The sequence below is a fragment of the Eurosta solidaginis genome, chromosome 1, assembly GCF_040869045.1.
Source record: "Eurosta solidaginis isolate ZX-2024a chromosome 1, ASM4086904v1, whole genome shotgun sequence".
Classification (NCBI taxonomy): Eukaryota; Metazoa; Arthropoda; class Insecta; order Diptera; family Tephritidae; genus Eurosta; species Eurosta solidaginis.
The window spans coordinates 260,624,157-260,643,682 of NC_090319.1; the positions used below are offsets into that span (position 1 = coordinate 260,624,157).

The following is a 19,526-nucleotide window of genomic DNA, read 5'->3' on the forward strand; positions in this document are numbered from 1 at the left end:
AGTACGATTTTGACATTTGTCCATCGAATTTATAAAAACAAAGTACATGGAACTTTTATTTATGTTTGTTGGTATGTCACCATGCTGCCACCTTTTGTATCGTATAAATTTTAATTATAATATCAACAGTAATATAGTACGTGTTCAGTTGCTGGGGCATGGCTCAATTATATGGTTGGCTCATCTCAACAACTGATTATATTTTTTTCATTTCACTGGTATAGGGATTGTCAAAAGAAGATGAAAAACAAATTTAACCAACACATTGACAATTACTTACTGCCGCGATGGTACATTTTTTATAAAAAAATAGTTTCCCATTACTTTAAGTTATTTTTTTAGTAAATGTATCTAATTTAGGGCCTTATTTTTACCACAACACTCAAGAATTGCAAAGTTTTATGTTTTCTCTCCATTACATTCGCCTAACCCTAACACACAAATTTAGCGTGCTCCGCCTACCACACCGAAGGTCCTGTGTTCAAGTCCCTACAAAGACCCATCAAAATTTATAAAAATTGTTTCCAATTAGAAAAAAGTGTTCCTTAGCGGCGTCGCCCACAGGCAGTGATCGCCTTAACGCTGCGAGTATATTTCTGCCATGAAGAGCTCATCAGTGAGAACTTAGATGCCGCTCGGAGTCAGCGTAAAACATGTAAGTCATCCCACCAATTTATAGTAAAAACTAAAGAAGTACGACGCCAATTTGAAAGGGAAGCTCGACTAAAATCTTGTCGGAGGTTATCACGCCTTTTATTTATTTACATATTTATTTGTTTTTCAATTAAGAAGTTCCACAGCAAAAATACTCAGAAACTCTTCAAAGTTAAAAAAAACTACTGTTTTCTTAGTCGAAGGTGTCGTGGATTTCCCCTTCTACTGAGCAGTTAACTCAAGAATCTCATTTAAACTGGTCATTAGCAAGTTCATCTTTAGCTACTGCTAATCAAAGTGTCACGACAAGCTGTTAAAAATGTTTACGCTGTTCTGAAAGTTTTTAGTATATATATGTATGTACATATATATTTTACTTACAGTATGTATTATAGCTACTACAATTTTGATGAGTGCTTATATTTATAGACAAAGTATATTTGTAAATACGGAGATATTAACGTTTGTTTTAAAATAAAAGTACTTTTTAGAAATGCATCTAATTACATACATATATACATACATACATACATATGTATAAATATATCTGTATGTTTTATTAATATTTCTTGAAAACAAATAAATTATTGAAGATATTTGTATACCACTGAAAATTTATATATATTTTATTGATATTATCTGCACCGAAATTTAACTAATAGAATATATATGGAATAAATGATATGATTGCGATATTTTGTCGAAATTTTTATTCGAAATTAAAAATTTGTAAAAAATATGTCATAACAATCTTATTGTACACATATTCTTCTGTACATGTGTTTGTGACAGGGAGGTTGAGGAATTAAGTGGAAGTAAAAGAGAGAAACATCCAGAAAGTGAAAGGTGGAAGATATGGTGGGGAAACCAACATGGAGAGGAGGAGAGAGAGCCAGGAATTTACAAATATGTTTTTTTCAGAAGCCACAGTATAACAAGAGCAACTGTTTACTACGAAAGTAGATACATCACAGAGAGGAATAATATCGGGCAGGGGAACGTTGCAATTATCTCTCTATATCTTAAAGCCCCGTTACATAAGCAGTTTTTCATATAGATGCATTTAACTCAATCTTATGCATTATGAGAAGATTGCAAGTGAAATTATTTTTGCCACTCGTTGGTAACTTTTCTAAAATATTTCACCGTTAAAAACTGCAATTGAACAATGGAATCGGACACAACATATTGTAACGAATTTACTTCAAATCCTCTTACTTGCAATCTTCTGCTAACGTTCGTATCGCTAAATTGTTGAATAAATAACTCCAATATTGAATAATGGAAATATGGCTTTTATTAAAGTACTTCACAATAACACTTATACCTTGCAACGAATAGCTTGCTTAATAACCAAACTGATTGATAGCTCAAATGAAACTGATTTTCAAAATAATGCTCCTATTGCTCGCTAGATAGCGTCTTAATTGAAACTTCCCATAGCTGATGCTTTTATACTCTGTGATCTCCTCGTGCCATCCTCTAGGCGCCTCCAGAATTATTTAGTTGGATATAAACTTCTCAGCTACAACCACAGATGTATAACTCTTATAGCTTCTCTCATACCCCATGCGCTTGTATGTGTGAGCGACACTTCTACAATCACAATTGCATACCATTAGGAGCATTTCAGATAAGATATCTGCATGTGCTTGTACGTTGCTCTCAGCTGCGTGTACCTACATATGTGTAGACATAATGATTGATTCGTTCATGATAATGATTGATCTATGGATGTGCATGCAAGGCGCTGATTAGCATCGGCTTAGAGATGGCAGCACCCCTTAGTTCCGCTAATATTCGTAACAATATGTTCGGAAGTATATTTCTGGTATAGTGAGAATGTTGATAACATTGATTCGCAAATTTTGTATGTGAATAGCCAAGGCGACACAAACTTCAATTGCCAAGGCTGAAGTTCCTTCAAATTAACAACACAATAAAAAACTTCATTGTGTCTCGGTGATTATACATATGTATGCGATTTTAAAAATTGTACTTGTGCTAGTGTCATATAGTTTCATAGTGGTTTATAGAAATACAGATATTGAAATCGACCGGTGAGGTGAATCAGCCATTCCATATTTGGTATGGAGGGTCCATATATGAGGAAATTGAAGTGAGAGAGGTAGAGGAAGTGAGAGTGGAACTGAGAGTGGGAGTGGTAATGGGAGTAGGAGTGGTTATGAGAGTAGGAATGGGAGTGAAATTGGAAGTATTAGTAGGAGTGGGAGTAGTAATTGGAGTGGTAATGGGTTCGGGAGTTATTATTATTAGAATTAGGGTTCTATTTTTAGATAGCTCTTTTTCAGCACTCCTTGAGGATGAAATCCACACTATCTTGGTTTTCATATAGAACAACACCACAAAGTGCGGCTTATACACCAAACCTTTTTTGTGTGTACCCTACAGTAACAACATTTTTTAAGCTGTTGGGCTATTAATAAGACAGTTAAGTGCTATTTGCACTCAAACTCAAGATTCCTCTAATCGGACTTAAGAGTTCCGGTCTAACACAAGATAACCGCAGAGCATGCATTTATACAGATATATGAATATATACCGACATACGAACATATGCCCATGGTAGCACACATGCGACGTTTGTTAATATATATTCATAAATATAGCAAAATTATATGTAATATTGTATATCTCGCATTAAAAACTTGTTTTAATAAGGAAAAGTTCAAAATCAAAATACCATCGTGATTCAAATTAGAGATATACGCCGTCGATAACTGCCGCCGCCGCCATCGATTTGAGACGTTTTTCACACGCCACCGCCGAATGTCAAACATATCGGCGCGGCGGCGGCGGTGGCGGCGTTCGGTGCGTTACTATATTTTCTACTCTTTTAAGACTGTCTAGGCCATTTATTGTTAATCTCGAAAATTGGTCCGATATGGTCGAAACGGGTATCGAGGGATGCGCATCACTGCCAGTTATAAAAATCCAATTGCGAAATTTAACACCGTTCAAAAGTTATTTGAGAAAACAGGCGATTTGAATGCCAGCTTAACACGGATTTCGTATCACCGAACTCACCAAGTTATTAAAACAAAACACTTAAAGAAAAGTTATATAATAAATTTAAATGCTCACTTCGCATAATTTTTTCAAAAAACTAATAAAGTACAATGAATTTAAATAAAATGGCCCAAGTCGAACATATTTTCAATTGTCCTCAAGTTGTTAAAAAAGCAAGTTACACGAAAAAGGTCCGGAATTTTATATCCCGATTGGCTGAAAGAATAAGCGAAATCAGTGATTCAAAATCTATTAGTAGGCTCCAGTGGTTTAAACTCTCCTTTGAAATGATTCTCAGCTCACACTTAAGTTGCATACATATATCTTCAACACGTATGAGAAAGGTTTGAAAAATCACTTTATTTACTTAACTATAAAATAGCGCCTGAAATCTTAATTTTGACTTTCACACTTCATCATTCAACACCCAAGTCTCCCGGTTTGGCATTTCCTAAAGTTGGCGGCCCTATCCCCACTAGTCCCTTGGAGTGAATCACATTGGATATAGCCTATCAAACATGTTTAAATACGACCTACACGTGACAAATGTGAATACGTAGGCACATTTTTTAACCAGGTTAGGCTTTGTCCTACGCAAGAACACTCAAAGTGGTGAAGCAAAAGCTTTCTCAAGACAGTCGACCAAATTAACGGGTGTTCTGCTACCCTAACGTAGGGGATAGTCGAAGTTGTCTGAAAACTGAAGGCGGTCATCCATAATGAGCTCTTATATCATAAGGCCGGAAATTAAGACTATTGTGGTCAATGTATCGAACACAAACGTCTACAAATTTTGGTCTACATTTCTAAACTTTTATCCACGGTCCTTGTAAAGTTTAAATTATATAGATGCGCCAAAGATTATACGATTTTCACCCATGAGTTACGTAATGATATCCACTTAGACTGCTTATGATTTCGACTGCTTATGATTTCGAGGGCGGCATCATTGACCGAATAGTTACTCCCTAACGTTGTAAGATGTTTTTTTTTTTTGTGTAACTCGGAAGCATAGCGCTACAATAGCATCCGTCAAAATGTCTTCGGAGTTACACTTAGAGATTCGAGGAAAGTGACGTCGACGAAGGTCTGAGTTCGAAGTCGCAGTCCTATAGCTTCTGTGCTGGCATATGGTATAAGGGCCAGGATGCGTTGTAGCGACTGGTGGTCGGGATTGCTACTGTTCGCACGTCGGGAATTGTAGCTCTTAAAAACAGCCGTAAAAACTGAAGGCGCCCTTTGGCACGATCAACAATAAGCCAGCATTGATGTTAATCGTTAAAACTGTGCCACGAGAGTCATGATTAAAAAACAAAACTAAATGTAAGGCGCGATAACCTCCAAAGAGATCTAAGGCCGAGCTTCTCTTCTAATTTGCGTCGTGCTCCTCTTGATTTTCCCTACAAATTGGCCGGACGGGACCTACATGTTTTATGCCGACTCCGAACGGCTTCTGCAAGGCAGATGAGTTTTCACTGAGAGCTTTTCATGGCAGAAGTACACCCGGAGCGCTTGCCAAACACTGCCGAGGGCGACCCCGCTTAGAAAAATTTTCTTCTAATTGAAAAACCTTATTTCTAAAATTTTGGTGGTGTGGTAGGCGGAGCACGCTACCATCACACCACGGTGGCCGCCATGATTGTTAGTAGATAATTGATAGCTACCGTAAGTCGCATTTGTGCGTGACCAGCATGTAGCCATAAATGATTTAAAGAAATCGTGGCGACGTCGGGTATTATAGTTAGCCCAGAACATCTCCTTCGGTGAAACTACGCTACAAAAGTGTGACCATTTTAAGTATTTCTCCCTCTCTTCGCAAGGAGCTACTGCCGAACTTTTTTTGAACGATCCACGAGATTTTGAGGCAAAAACCGCGGATCTTTCCGAAATGGCTGAAACGTCGACTTCTTTAAATACATATAAACAAAATCTTTCTAAATATTATTTTTTTTTTAATTTCCGCTTTACAAGACTCCCAGATACTTATCCGCAAGTTAATGATATTGTTCCAGATAGTCAAAAATAACATTGCGTCAGCAGTATGTTTCCATATTCATTAGTTGTGGGCAATATGATACTCTGAAATCCAGCTATTCAATTCAGAGGTTTACGCCGATCACTTTGTAGGCGCGCCGGCCACGCCAGAGCCTACGCCACCGCCGCCGATAAAGTGGCCGGCGTAAACCTCTAATTCATATATGGATTATTAGTTCGAAGAAATTATTAATCTATCGAATTATCAAGGCGAGAATCATGCTAATACTTGGACGTCGATGCGTATGAGTAACATGATTGAAATTTCCGGTCAAAATTATATTAGAGGTATTCATTATGATGCTTAAAAAAGGTTCAATTTCGATCTCAAAAAGCTCATGACTATATTTTGAATGCAAGCTTCGAAAAACAAAGTACCTGCGTTTTTGCACATGGCTCAATCTTAAAAAAAAAATTGGCTTGATTCAATACCCAGAAAAAAAGATTGTGAGGAGTTACAGGACACCTGGTTGATGTGAAACATCGATATTATTTTCTAAAATTAATATGCAGAAAAGAACAGATTGCGTAATGAAAAAATAAAATATGGCGATTTTTTTTCGAAGTGATTCCCAAATGACCCCGGGGGATCCCGAGGAACTTCCCTTCCCAAAATGACCTCCAAATGAATGCGGGAAGACCCCGAGAAAGCCCCAAAATTATCTCATCCAGAAATTACCCCCAAAATGATCCTGAAATTCATCCAGAAATTACACCCAAATGACCTAGGAAGGACTCCAAGAAGGTCCTCCACATCGTTCTGAAATGGCCCCCACATGACCCTGATAGGACCCGTGGGAGTAGATTCAGTCCGAGAAAAGTACCGTTGTTGACTAGAACGCATTTATAACAGAGACTTCGATTAGCCAAAGAACATTTGAATTACACAACATTTTATGGTCGGGCGAGTTGAAAGGGACGCATCGCCATGCCAGAAGTCGATTTTACGTGCGCCTATAGATGTTTCACATCAAAAATCTGATTTTATTGTATAGTGCATTTATTAAGCCAGCATCTGGAATAAATATTGTCGGAGGACTCCATGTAGCGTCTTCACTTCAATTTCAACTCAGCAGCATATAGAAAAAACTAAACAGGCCCCTTAAAGCTTTCTATCTCAGCGATTTAGGGGGCTTAGAATATACCCCCGGCAGGTATGCGTGTCGTAAGAGGCGACTAAAATTATTAAAAAGGTTGTGTAGCGCAACCCTTTCAAAGGGTTGCCAGCGCAATATATACGAAGCTTCTCCAACACAATTGTCAACCTCACCTACCTTTTAAAGCTAGAGTGAACGTGGAGGTGGGAATGAGTGCGAGTTTGCTATATTTGGTATATATATTCCTTACTTACTTACTTAATTGGCGCTTAACCGTCTAAACGGTTCTAGCCGTCCAACAAGGCGCGCCAGTCGCTCCTTCGCTCCGCCAACCGGCGCCAATTGGTCACACCAAGGGAGTTTAAATCGTTTTCCACCTGGCCCTTCCAACGGAGTGGGCCGCCCTCTACCTCTGCTTCCATAGGTGGGTTCCGATAGAAACACTTTCTTGGCCGGAGCATCATCTTTCATTCGCATAACATGGCCTAGCCAGCGCAGCCGCTGCGTTTTAATTCGCTGGACTATGTTGATGCCTGCGTATAGCTCGTACATCTCATCATTAAATCTTCTTCGGTACTCGCCATCGCCAACGCGTAGAGGTCCATAAATCTTTCGAAGAACTTTTCTCTCGAATACTCCCAAAGCCGCTTCATCTGCTGTTGTCATGGTCCATGCTTCTGCCCCATATAGCAGGACGGGTACGATAAGTGACTTGTAGAGTATGATTTTCGTTGGCCGAGAGAGGACTTTACTTTTCAATTGCCAAGTCCAAAGTAGCATTTATTGGCAAGACTGATTCTTCGCTGGATTTCAGTGCTGAAGTTGTTGCTAGTGTTGATGCTGGTTCCCAAATAAACGAAGTCTTTTACTATTTCGAAATTATGGCTGCCAACAGTAGCGTGGTTGCCAAGGCGCATATGCGCTGACTCTTTGCTCAATGACAGCAGGTACTTCGTTTTGTCCTCATTCACCATCAAACCCATATTTACCGCTTCTTTTTCCAGTTTGGAGTAAGCAGAACTAACAGCGCGGGTGTTTAGGCCGATGATATCAATGTCATCAGCATATGCCAGTAATTGCACGCTTTTATAGTATATTGTTCCAGTGCGGTTAAGTTCTGCAGCTAGTATAATTTTCTCCAGCATCAAATTAAAGAAATCGCACGATAAGGGGTCACCCTGCCTGAAACCTCGTTTAGTTTCGAACGGCTCGGAGAGGTCCTTCCCAATTCTGACTGAGCTGATGGTGTTGCTCGACGTCATTTTGCACAGCCGTATACGTTTTGCGGGGAAACCAAATTCAGACATAGCGGTATATAGGCAGCTCCTTTTCGTGCTGTCGAAGGCGGCTTTAAAGTCGACGAAGAGGTGATGTGTGTCGATTCTCTTTTCACGGGTTTTTTCCAAGATTTGGCGCATTGTGAAAATCTGGTCGATGGTAGATTTACCAGGTCTGAAGCCGCACTGATAAGGTCCAATCAGCCAGTTTACGGTGGGCTTCAATCTTTCGCACAATACACTTGAAAGGACCTTATATGCGATATTAAGAAGGCTGATTCCACGATAGTTGGTGCATTTTGCAGTATCCCCCTTCTTGTGGACTGGGCAAAGAACACTTAGATTCCAACTGTCGGGCATGCTTTCGTCCGCCCATATTTTGCTAAGAAGCTGCTGCATGCGCCTTACCAACTCCTCGCCGCCGAACTTGAATAGCTCCGCAGGCAATCCATCTGCGCCCACGCCCTTGTTGTTTTTCAATCTGGTTATTGCTATTCTAACTTCGTCATAATCGGGCGGGAGGACATATATTCCATCATCATCGATTGCGGGATCGGGTTCTTCATCTTTGCGCGGTGAATTGCTGCCTCCATTTAGGAGAGCAGAGAAGTATTCCCTCCATAATCTAAGCACTCTCTGGACATCAGTTACAAGGTCGCCGTTTTCATTCCTACAGGAGTTTGCCCCGATCTTAAAACCTCCCGTCTGTCGCCGTATTTTTTGGTAGAATTTTCGGGCGTTACTCCTGGTGGCTAGCAGCTCTAGCTCCTCGCACTCACGCCTTTCTGCTTCTGCTTTTTTCTTCCCGGAAAGGCGTCTCGCTTCCCTTTTCAACTCACGATAGCGTTCACACACTCCTCTTGTCGCGCTCGCTTTTAACGTAGCCCTGTAGGCAGCGTCTTTTATTTCGGTTGCAACGCGGCATTCTTCATCATACCAGTTGTTTTTTCGTGGCCGCCGGTAACCAATTTTTTCCTCGGCGGCAGTACGAAGTGCTTTGGAGATATGCTCCCACTTCTCCTGTATTCCTTCAGGATGAGTTGTGCTCTCAGAGAGCAGGTGTGAGAGTCGAGTTGCGAAATCATTGGCAGTCTGTTGTGATTGAAGCTTTTCGACGTCTAGCTTTCCTTGTGTTTTTTGTTCCTTGATTTTAGCCGCGTTGAGGCGGGTGCGTATTTTGGCTGCAACGAGATAATGGTCCGAGTCGATGTTAGGTCCTCGGATCGTGCGCACATTTAAAACACTGGAGGAATGCCGTCCGTCTATCACAACGTGATCGATCTGATTGCGAGTATTTCGATCAGGAGACAGCCATGTAGCTTGATGTATCTTTTTATGCATGAACCACGTGCTGGATATGACCATGTTTCGAGCACCGGCAAAGTCAATCAGCCTCAGTCCGTTAGGAGAAGTTTCATTGTGTAGGCTGAACTTTCCGACTGTAGGGCCAAAAACACCTTTTTTGCCCACCCTGGCGTTAAAGTCGCCAAGCACGACTTTTATATCATGACGGGGCAGCGCTCGTATGTGCGTTCTAATTGTTCATAGAAAGTGTCTTTCACCTCATCGTCTTTCTCCTCTGTCGGCGCATGGGCGCAGATGAATGATATATTAAAAAATTTTGTTTTTATTCGGATAGCGGCGAGACGCTCGTCCACAGGCGTGAACGCTAGCACTTGGCGACAAAGTCTCTCTCCCACCACGAATCCGACGCCGAAACTGCGCTTATTCGCATGGCCACTCCAATATATGTCACAATTTTTGATCTTCTTTCTTCCTTGCTTCGTCCAACGCATTTCTTGGATTGCGGTGATGTCAGATTTTGCTTTGACGAGGACATCAACCAGCCGGGCATCTGCACCAATCCCATTCAGGCAGCGGACGTTTCAGGTGCATGCCCTCAATTCATTGTCCTTCAAACGTTTGCCATGGTCGTCATCAATAGAGAGTGTATTTATCTGAGGCTTGTTGTTATATTTCATTGGAGTATGTTTTTACGTGGCGGGTCCCAAGCCCAGCGCACAACCCGCTCAGCGGGGGTGAAAATATTACTTGGCACGTTTGTATAGCGAGCCGCTTGCTCCAAGACAGACGCCCGCTTGCAGCCGCACCTAGAGGTGTACAGACGCTGCCACGCATATGAGATTTTTAATGTTGGAGAGATAGGAGCCGTGAAAGCGGGAATGAAAGTGGGAGTAGAAGTGAAACAAAAAATGTAATTCGCTATGTCAAGGTATATAAATTCGATATAAATTTTTCAATTAGAAGAAATTTTGTTCTAAGCGGGGTCGCCCCTCGGCAGTGTTTGGCAAGCGCTCCGAGTGTATTTTGCCATGAAAAGCTCGCAGTGAAAACTTATCTGCCTTGCAGATGCCGTGAGTCGGCATAAAACATATAGGTCGCGTCCGGCCAATTTGTAGTAAAAATCAAGAGGAGCACGACGCAAATTGGAAGAGAAGCTCGGCCTTAGATATCTTCGGAGGTTATAACGCTTTATATATATTTTTTTTAAATTCTATATATGAGGTTATTGTGGTGGAATAGGTAATGGGAGGGAGGAAGTACGAGTATTAGGGGGTATTAGAGTGCGTGTGAAACAAATATGTATTCAAATTTACTATATATCCATAGTTATTTAAAGGGGGTATGCAATATTTGGTATATATGTATGTGGATTCTCTAATAATAATATTCTATATATAAGGTAATTAAGATGGGAGAGGTCGAGGGCGTGGAAGTGGGAGTATGGGTGAGAGTGGGAGTTGAACAGAAATGCATATTCGGAATATCTCCGTAATTGCTTGAAGGAGGTATCCAATATTGGGTATATAGATTACGTGTATGAGGTAATTTAGGTGAAAGAGGTAGAGGCCGTGGCAGTGGGGGCAGTGGTGGGAGTGTGAATGAAACAAAAATTTTATTTTCAATGCCTCCGTAGTTTTTTTGAAGGGCGTGCCCGAAAGTAAATGCGCGAATGGGAATGAGATTGGGAATGGGTTTGGGAGTGAGATAGAGAGAGAATTAGAATGAGAAGGGAGATGAGATACAGGGAATAAGGAAAGGACAGGAATATGAAGGAGAAATGGAAGAAAAAGTAGTAAAGTTGTTCTCCATTCGATGATAACTATAGAGAGTTATATATATAGGAAAAGGAAGTCCACTTTTCAAACATAGGGTAGAACAATGGTCACCGACTACCCCAGTAGAAAATAAGTTGTGATCCACTCACTTTACTACAAACTTGTTTAAAATATTGTGTCGAATATTCACATCACTAACAGCCCTATTCTGTGCACTTGACAAATTCACCATCTTGCTTACTTGTCAAGTTTGATAATTTATCAAGTAATTGCTATTCTATGTAAAAAATAAAAAGCCTTTTCGCTGACAAATTGTCAATAAGTCAAACGCTCTTGATAATTTAATTTATACGGATAAACTTAAATTAGAATTCTGTTATTGTGCGATCGAGAGAAAATGGAAGATTTATTACTTTTGCTATTATTGTGGGAAGATCCTCTGGGAATTTTGGGGGTAATTTCAGGACGGTTTTGGGGACTCTCTCGGGGTCGTTTAAGGGTAATTTTGGCATGGATTTGGGGACTCCCGCGGGGTCATTTGGGGATCATTCCGGACCGGTTTTGGGGACTCCCTCGGGGGCATTTGGGGGACATTCCGGGATGGTTTTTGGGACTCCATCTGGTCCTCCCGGCGTCATTTAGGGGTCGTTCCGGTATCTTTTTGGGGACTCTCCCGAGGTCATTCCGGAATGGTTTTGGGGACCCCTAAATGATCCCGGCAAGACCCGATGGAGTCCCCAAAACCATCCCGGAATGACCCCCAAATGACCCCGAGGGAGTCAAATGGATCCCGGAATGACCCCCAAGTGACCCCGAGGGAGTCCCCAAAACCATCCCAGAATTCTCCAAATGACCCCGAAGGAGTCCCTAAAAACATCCCGGCACGACCCCAATTCACCCTGGGAAGACCCCGAGGGAGTCGCCAAAACCACCCCGGAAAGACCCCGAGGGAGTCCCCATAAAGATCCCGGAACGACCCCTAAATGACCCCGATGGAGTCCCCAAAATCATCCCGGAAGACACCCAAATTATCCCGAGAGTCCCCAAAAAGATCCCGGAACGACCCACAAATGCACCCGATGGGGACCCCAAAACAATCCCGCAATGTCCCCCAAATGACCGCGAGGGAGTCCCCAAACCCGCCCCGGAATGACCCCTAAATGACCCCGAGGGAAACCCCAAATGCCCCGAGGGAGTCCCCAAAGCCATGCCGAAATGACCCCCAAAAAACCCAGCGGATTATTTTTTCCTATTCCAATTTCGGGGTTAGAAGCATAAAATGAGACATATCGCTCCAATTTCTCATGCGTAGCACGTTCCACTTTTGATTTCTTTGAAAAAACTATGATTTTAAAATATTTGTTACAAAAAGTTAAGAACAATATTTAACTCTTACGTTTTTTCCATTTCGCGATTGTTGCACTAAACCGTTGATTTAAATGAAAATAAAATACAGTCCATTAAAATAATAATTTATAAAATAATAAATTTAAAAAATTTTTGTTTGCAGTGGATTTTGAACCCGCAACCCCAAACGTGTGAGTCGGGTACGTCATCGACTGTGCCACGACTCATAAATACGCAAGTATATCAAATTAGTCCCTTATAACTCGCATTAAACTGCTCGCCCTCAACTGCCCCACGCTTAGCTAATTTAGTTCACCCCAATATGGTGAAAAGCACAGGTCGTAGAGCTTTTTAGAGTTGTCAAGCTATGCACAGAATTGAAATATTTGTCAACTTGATAAAAATCTAGCATCCCTAATCCGATACTAAGCAGCCACTCGTATGTACGTAAACAAATCAATCATCATTTACACATGTACATACAAGGCAGCAGAGAGATAGTCACCATCAGCGGAAGTAGTACTCACATATACACACGCATATGCGAGAGACTATAAACTACAATCATAAATGTACATATAGGACTGGTAACCAAGCATGAAGTTCGCGAGGATACTAGACCTTAGAAGAAATGGGTGGACGAGACAACAGAGAGCATAAAAGCAGCGAAAGCTGAGTAGTCAGGAATCAATTTGATTTAAACACGCAATTAGTTGTGAAGTAAGAGTTATTTTGAAGTACTTTCAAAGTAGTCTAATAAAGACCATTTTGCATTATTGAATTTTTGGAGTTATTTATTCAACAGTTTATCGACTCTAACGTTAGCAGAAGGTTTGGAATAAGCGGAATTTCACTAAATTCATTACAATATGTAAACTTTTCTAATATACATACATAATCACCATTTGTTTTTGTATGAATAGAACAAAGAATTTTGTAAAAAAACAAATTAATTGATTTTATTTTTGCTATATTCTATCTTACATGTGCTGGTTTTTGTTGTTATTATCATTTGACAAATTCGTGTACGCCGAAATTTCAAGTCGATGCGATTTTCGAATGCCCATCCTCGTCATTTTGATTGCATTTATTTCGTTGTTGGGCTTGTTGATTATATTGTAGTTGTTTGCATACCGACAGCAAACAATGAAAAATCGATTTTCCGGAATCTCACTTCAAATGTGTTTGTGAGCTTCCGTAGCGAATTTTATGCAGGAGCGTCACACTAAAATTTCATTAACATTAAAAACTGCAAAAACTTTATATGGCGATGCAAGTGGAACAGCGGCTTTCACATTTAGAAGTTTTAAGTTAATTGTCATATATTTTGTTATCGCGTTGGTTCAGGCAGCTAGATTGGTCTACTAAATAACGGCGCTTAGACAACTTCTATATGCCGAGTTGTTGTTGTAATCTTTGGTGCTGATTGCTAATCACTGGAAATGTATTTAGTTTGTTGTTGCTATTGTACTTATGAATTTAGTCAATTAGAGTAGCGGAATTAGATAATAGCATGAGATTTCCGCTGCTTACTTTTGTATCTACATAAATATGTAAGCAAATTAGGGTTCGGCTTATTTGTATTGAGGGATGTCCCGCATAGTCTGATATCAAAGCTAGTGTTATTGGCAGTAAACTTTGTGAATTTCGAGTCAAATTACCCCAGTGGTAAATTACCTATCCACAATTTGATGATTTACTGCAATGCAAATATGTCTATATGTAGTCTAACCCATCAATTCCCAATGTCACCTGTAGGTGACAGATTTTAAAACATTTTTTTCGACCAGCTGGAAATTCGGTTTGTGATCCTAATATTATTGAAATGTAGAGGGCTCTTTGTAGTTTCTAATAAAAATTTATGTCAACACTAGCAATGCGTTATCTGTCAAAACCGTTAACTTGTTTCGCGCGAACTTGGAGTTTTCTTGCTTTTTGTGATTTGTTACGATATAAATTGATATAAAAATGCCCAGACCGTAAGTATTGGTTTTTTTCTTATTGCATGTGATAAATAAATAAATAAAGTATATTATACATGCATTATGGTATAAAAATAGTGCATACTATGTTTATTACATAGCTCAAAATATGTGGTGTCACCTGGGGGTGACACTGGGCATTGAATGACCATTTTTTATTGTTTATTGTACTTGTGGAAGTGAGATTTTAGTGCTTGTTTTCGTCTCGTAGATTGACCTTGGATGAAATTATCGAAGAGTTGAATGCCGAAGAAGACCCAGGCGATATAATTATATTTCCTTCTGATGATGGCGCGTTAACAGACGAAGACAATGGTGATGAAAACAATGCTGATATTCACACACACTCTCAATGTAAAATCCGAAGACGTAAGAGTATACATTGCAATATTGCTACTTACCGGATACTTGCGACCAAAATATTTGAGATTGTTCTGGGAAGTGAGTAGTGACACCAACAATACGCTGGTATCTGCAAGCATGCGGCAAAATAGATTTTTCGAGATTCAGCAATATCTTCATCTTTGTGACAGTACGTCTTTACCGCCCAACGATAAATTTGCGAAAGTTCGCGAGTATTTCACAAAATTGAACGGAAATTTCTGTAGGAATTTTGAAAAAGCAGGTACATCACATATCTTCATTGATGAAACTATAGTACGAGTGACGTAAGGTCTGCCGGTGAAGCCGAAGAACACAAAGAAATGGACTGTTGCCAGCGACGATGCCGACATTGTCACCAACGTACATGGAAAATGTGTTCGAAGTGTAATATCGGTTTCACGTAAAGTGTTGGTACATTTTCCATTATCAATGAAGCGTTTTGTTTACTGCATAGTTCCGTAAGTCACTCAATTGTTTGCTTGTTTATAAATCAATATTTTAATAAAAAAAACAATGAACAATAGATATAAAAGAAAAATATGTTCAAATATATTACACAATGCCCAGTGTCACCTGTAGGTGACCTCCCCCTTAAAAAAGGGGAGGTTAGTTATACAAATTTTAAGTTTTTTTTGGGGTATACTATGTATAACTATTTCATTCAGTTATATAAATTGTTTTATTTTTCGCAAACATAGCTATGGGAATTGGCGGGCTAAGCATATATTTTGAGTCCTAAATATGAATATATTTGCAATCGATATATATTTTTTAGTTTAGTACTTCGTCTTTTGGCATAATTTTCCCTTAGAAAACCAACGAAAAAGTATCAAAAGAGTACTGAGTGGGTAATTGAGAAGTAAAGTATTTTTCACACTATAGAAATGAACACCAGACGAGTATTGGAGTATTCGGTAGAAAGTGCTTTAAAACGTTTTCGTATCTTTGCATTAGGCAGAAGGCGAGTAATATTCAATATGCTTAACTGTGAGTACCTGCCAATGGAAGACTCAACCCCACGATGTCATGATCAATGGCCCAACTATCGGCTCCATGTCGGAAACCTCAACACTTCGTAGCCGAATGATCAATTAGCTTGTAATCGGCGTTTCAATCACTTGGTATGGAGTCTACCTCATCTCCCACCATTTTAGGGATACTGACATTCCATTACTATTCTATTCCAAGCACAAATATTTCCCTGTAATATATTCTAATGCTAGGGCTCATCAGATACATGATACAATTCCACAATTTTAATACAAGTATTAAAGGATGTGAATAGCCCGTTCTGAGCAACAGATATAATAATAAACAACGGGGCTGCGATTCAACCCTGCCAACACATAATGGTTGAAATGTCCGTTCGCTGTGCATAACTACTTCGTTGTCATCTATATCAGATACATCTTCATCAATTTTAGGTACTCTAGATCAAATACCGTCGGTCAATATGACATAAGGCAGTTTCAAACATTTCAAAAAGAAGAGTGAGCACAAACCCACTCTTACAATTATCAACTGTTACCAACAAACGATAGGCATCTACTTTATCTTCGGTTTTCTCACCAGGTTACAGCAGTTTAAACAACGGTCACAATTTTGGGATATGATCAACTTTTTCTTTAACCTTCCGCAGAAGAGTCTTTAAATTATTTATGCTTAGGTTAGAAGAAGTAAAGAGGCAGTTCACTCTGTTCCCTTTCGAGTAAACACCACTCCAGGATTGGTTAGCCTTATTTATGAGCGTCACCAATACGATGACGGCAATTTAATACATATTAAGTGTTACTAATACGATGACGGGCATTTTCAGCGACTTAAGCGTCACTAATACGATGACTGACATTGTTGCTTGGTATTATGATAGCCTTTTACGATCTTACTACCTACCGCGTTTAAATTCTTTTCCCCGAGTATGGAAGAGCTGCCCAGGAAAGATGAAGTCCTCACTAACAAGTTAGGTATTTCGTTTTTGCATGGACGCAGTGCATCTACAAACATATACCACTTCTAAAGACTACGCTAACGCGTGAATATTTTTGAAATCAGTGATTAAATTTTTCTTTTCATTTGGGGCAATAGTTCATACAGAAAAGATAGAACTGTTAATTTGTTTTGGTTTATTGTTTCCCACTTTTGATCTTATCTATGTACATATATCCTATACTTTTTGTGGAAGTCTTTTTCCCAATTAATCCGGGCCCTAATGTGCATATATATGTGCATATGTTTGTGTGTATTATAGCTTTGATTTCTGAACAGTAGAACTTTGTTGTTTGCATGGAAGACCGACCGAGCGAGCGACTGGCGGACCAAGAACGCCAGCTGTCAGAAATTTTAATGAAAGTTGCATTGAACTTTTATGATTATTCGTTATTATTATTTTTATGTTGTTGTAGTGTGTCCATTACTTATTTAAACATTTTTTGTTATTTTTCACTTTACTTATTTACATATTTATGCTTCGCCGTTATGCACATTTGAAACGCTAATTTTGGCACACTGCCACATACATGCATACAAACTTTTGTGATAAACGCGAATTCCGCCACTGACCGCCATGCACCACCACCTACTTTGACATAAATTTTTTTTATGTATGCATGCATATGTACGTACACACATATGTATATACACACAATGACTGGAATTTTTTTTATAGTTTTTAATTAAACAATTTATTTTGTCGAATATTTATGTATGTATATTAATTTCAAATAAATGAATACCTTTCTTAGCGTATACACTCAGTCAAATGCACCATAACATTAATTATTTTGCTGAAAACTTTTGGGGGCCGAGGGGGGGGGGGGGGAGGGGAAGGCTACACTTAACGAATTCGCGAAAAAATTTGCGGTTAAAGCATATGTGCCTCCATTTGGTCAATTTTTCTTTTATAAATATGAACATATGTATGTATGTATATATGTATGTTATTTTACACTCTGTAGATTTATGTACTTTTGGATTCCAGACTTTTTATTTTCATCTTTATGCTACTTATAGTATGCACTTTTAGTTAGCACTTATTCTGAGTAATTTGCACCATCAAATACGAGAAACCCTTGCTCCCTTGACTTTTGATTTGGTTATTTTATAAATTTTTGTTTTTTTTTGTACGCCAGTGAGCAGCAGCGCACTGCCCAACGTTACCCTTATTCAACTTGACTTTTCTGAACTAACTAAAATATCTCTTAATATTACGGTTTATTTAGTATCTGTGAGATACATTCCTAGTCGATTCGCATGTTGGTGCTGTCATCGTCGTTGCTATTCACTTCGTTGTCATGACACGTCTCCTTCTCCTTGTTATATGCGCTTTGTTTATGACATTTAGCGTTGTTTTGTTTGGATACCTTATTCCCAATTCTATACGTACATATGTACACATGTATCTCGCTTTGGTTATTTTTACTGCATTCTGGTTGTTGGCGATTTTATGAATGAATCTCTTTTATGTTAGTTGTGCATGAGGAGAGAATTTTTACATATGCATTGCTAACGGTGAAGCGCTCTGTAGGGTAGGTAGGCAAATAATGTTGGGGATGAAATGTAGTGCTGAAAAAGGTTTGGTTTTGATTTTACACCCAGTTGCCTATTAAAATGTACATATGTATATGCTGAAATGCCTCACCGCAAGTTCCCTTTACATCGTCAGGAAAAAAATTATTATAGGTATTGTTATGATTCCGTTTATTACTATTATTAAGCTAACGTCACCAATTTTGTTGCCTGGTCTTAAAAACACATATGTACTGGAAAAGGCTACAGGCCTGCCATAATACTGCAATCAGAATTGCCACTGAATGCCTCCTTATGACCCCCGAACACCACCTACATAGTGAGGCCAAAGGAGATCAATATTAAAGCGCACAACGAAATGCTGAGCAGGCAGTTTTTGCTAAATTGACACAAACCACGACATCCTAGCAAACAACTGCTTGATCTAGCACCGCCTCCACGGGGGTTAAAGTAACATATCCATAAGCACTATGGTGAGATACGGCACCTGCCAACACAGCCCTTTGATCCAGACAAGCATAAGCAGGCGTTTAGCCAAATCCACACAGAATCGGTAAACGCTTTTGCCAGGATGCGCCCGGTGAACCCCGTTATTAATATGCAATGTCATACCCTTTCAGAAGAAAGCACACTACCAAGGGTGACACAAGTCACCCTGGCCCAACTACGCTCTGGATACTGTAACAGATTCAACTCTTACTTGTCCAGAATCAACCCCGAGATATGAAATACCGATTTGAAAACGAACACAATTCGTACCGCTTCGTATTTTCAATGCGATATGAAAAACTGTTTATACATGTGTCAGTATCAAAGCGACATTTGCGTAAGTATAAATATAGTAAGAGAAGGTTCACCCCTTCCACCTTGTCTAAAAAGATGGACCGAAAATTATCTAATTCGTCGGCAAGCGTCGGTTTAATTTAGACAGGAAACCTCAAAATCTATAAAAATTAAGCAGGAGGTTTCCTATCTCCACTTCTGTTTAATTTGTACATATCAAAGCTGCCTTCCCCACCAGAAGGAGTTACTATCATTTCCTCGACTGCACTGCAAAAGGACCTGGCCCTCAAATAGACGAATTCGTTTCTGAAATAAACAGTTATCCCCCCAGTC

General features: G+C 39.5%; 1 protein-coding gene across 23 annotated transcripts in view; it reads right to left on the reverse strand.

Moving 5' to 3' along the window:
• Positions 1-18,407, reverse strand: part of Mgat2 (alpha-1,6-mannosyl-glycoprotein 2-beta-N-acetylglucosaminyltransferase) — a 124,731-nt gene extending 106,324 nt beyond the window's left edge. Inside the window, exons 1-3 of one of the 23 annotated variants that reach the window (XM_067760598.1) lie at positions 17,618-18,086; positions 13,504-14,060; positions 1,036-1,070 (exon numbers count right to left, since the gene is read on the reverse strand). The gene's annotated coding sequence lies outside the window, so the exon portion shown is untranslated. The other 22 variants (XM_067760602.1, XM_067760600.1, XM_067760597.1 and 19 more) reach the window with 22 other exon arrangements.
• Between the last annotated feature and the right edge of the window lie 1,119 nt (positions 18,408-19,526).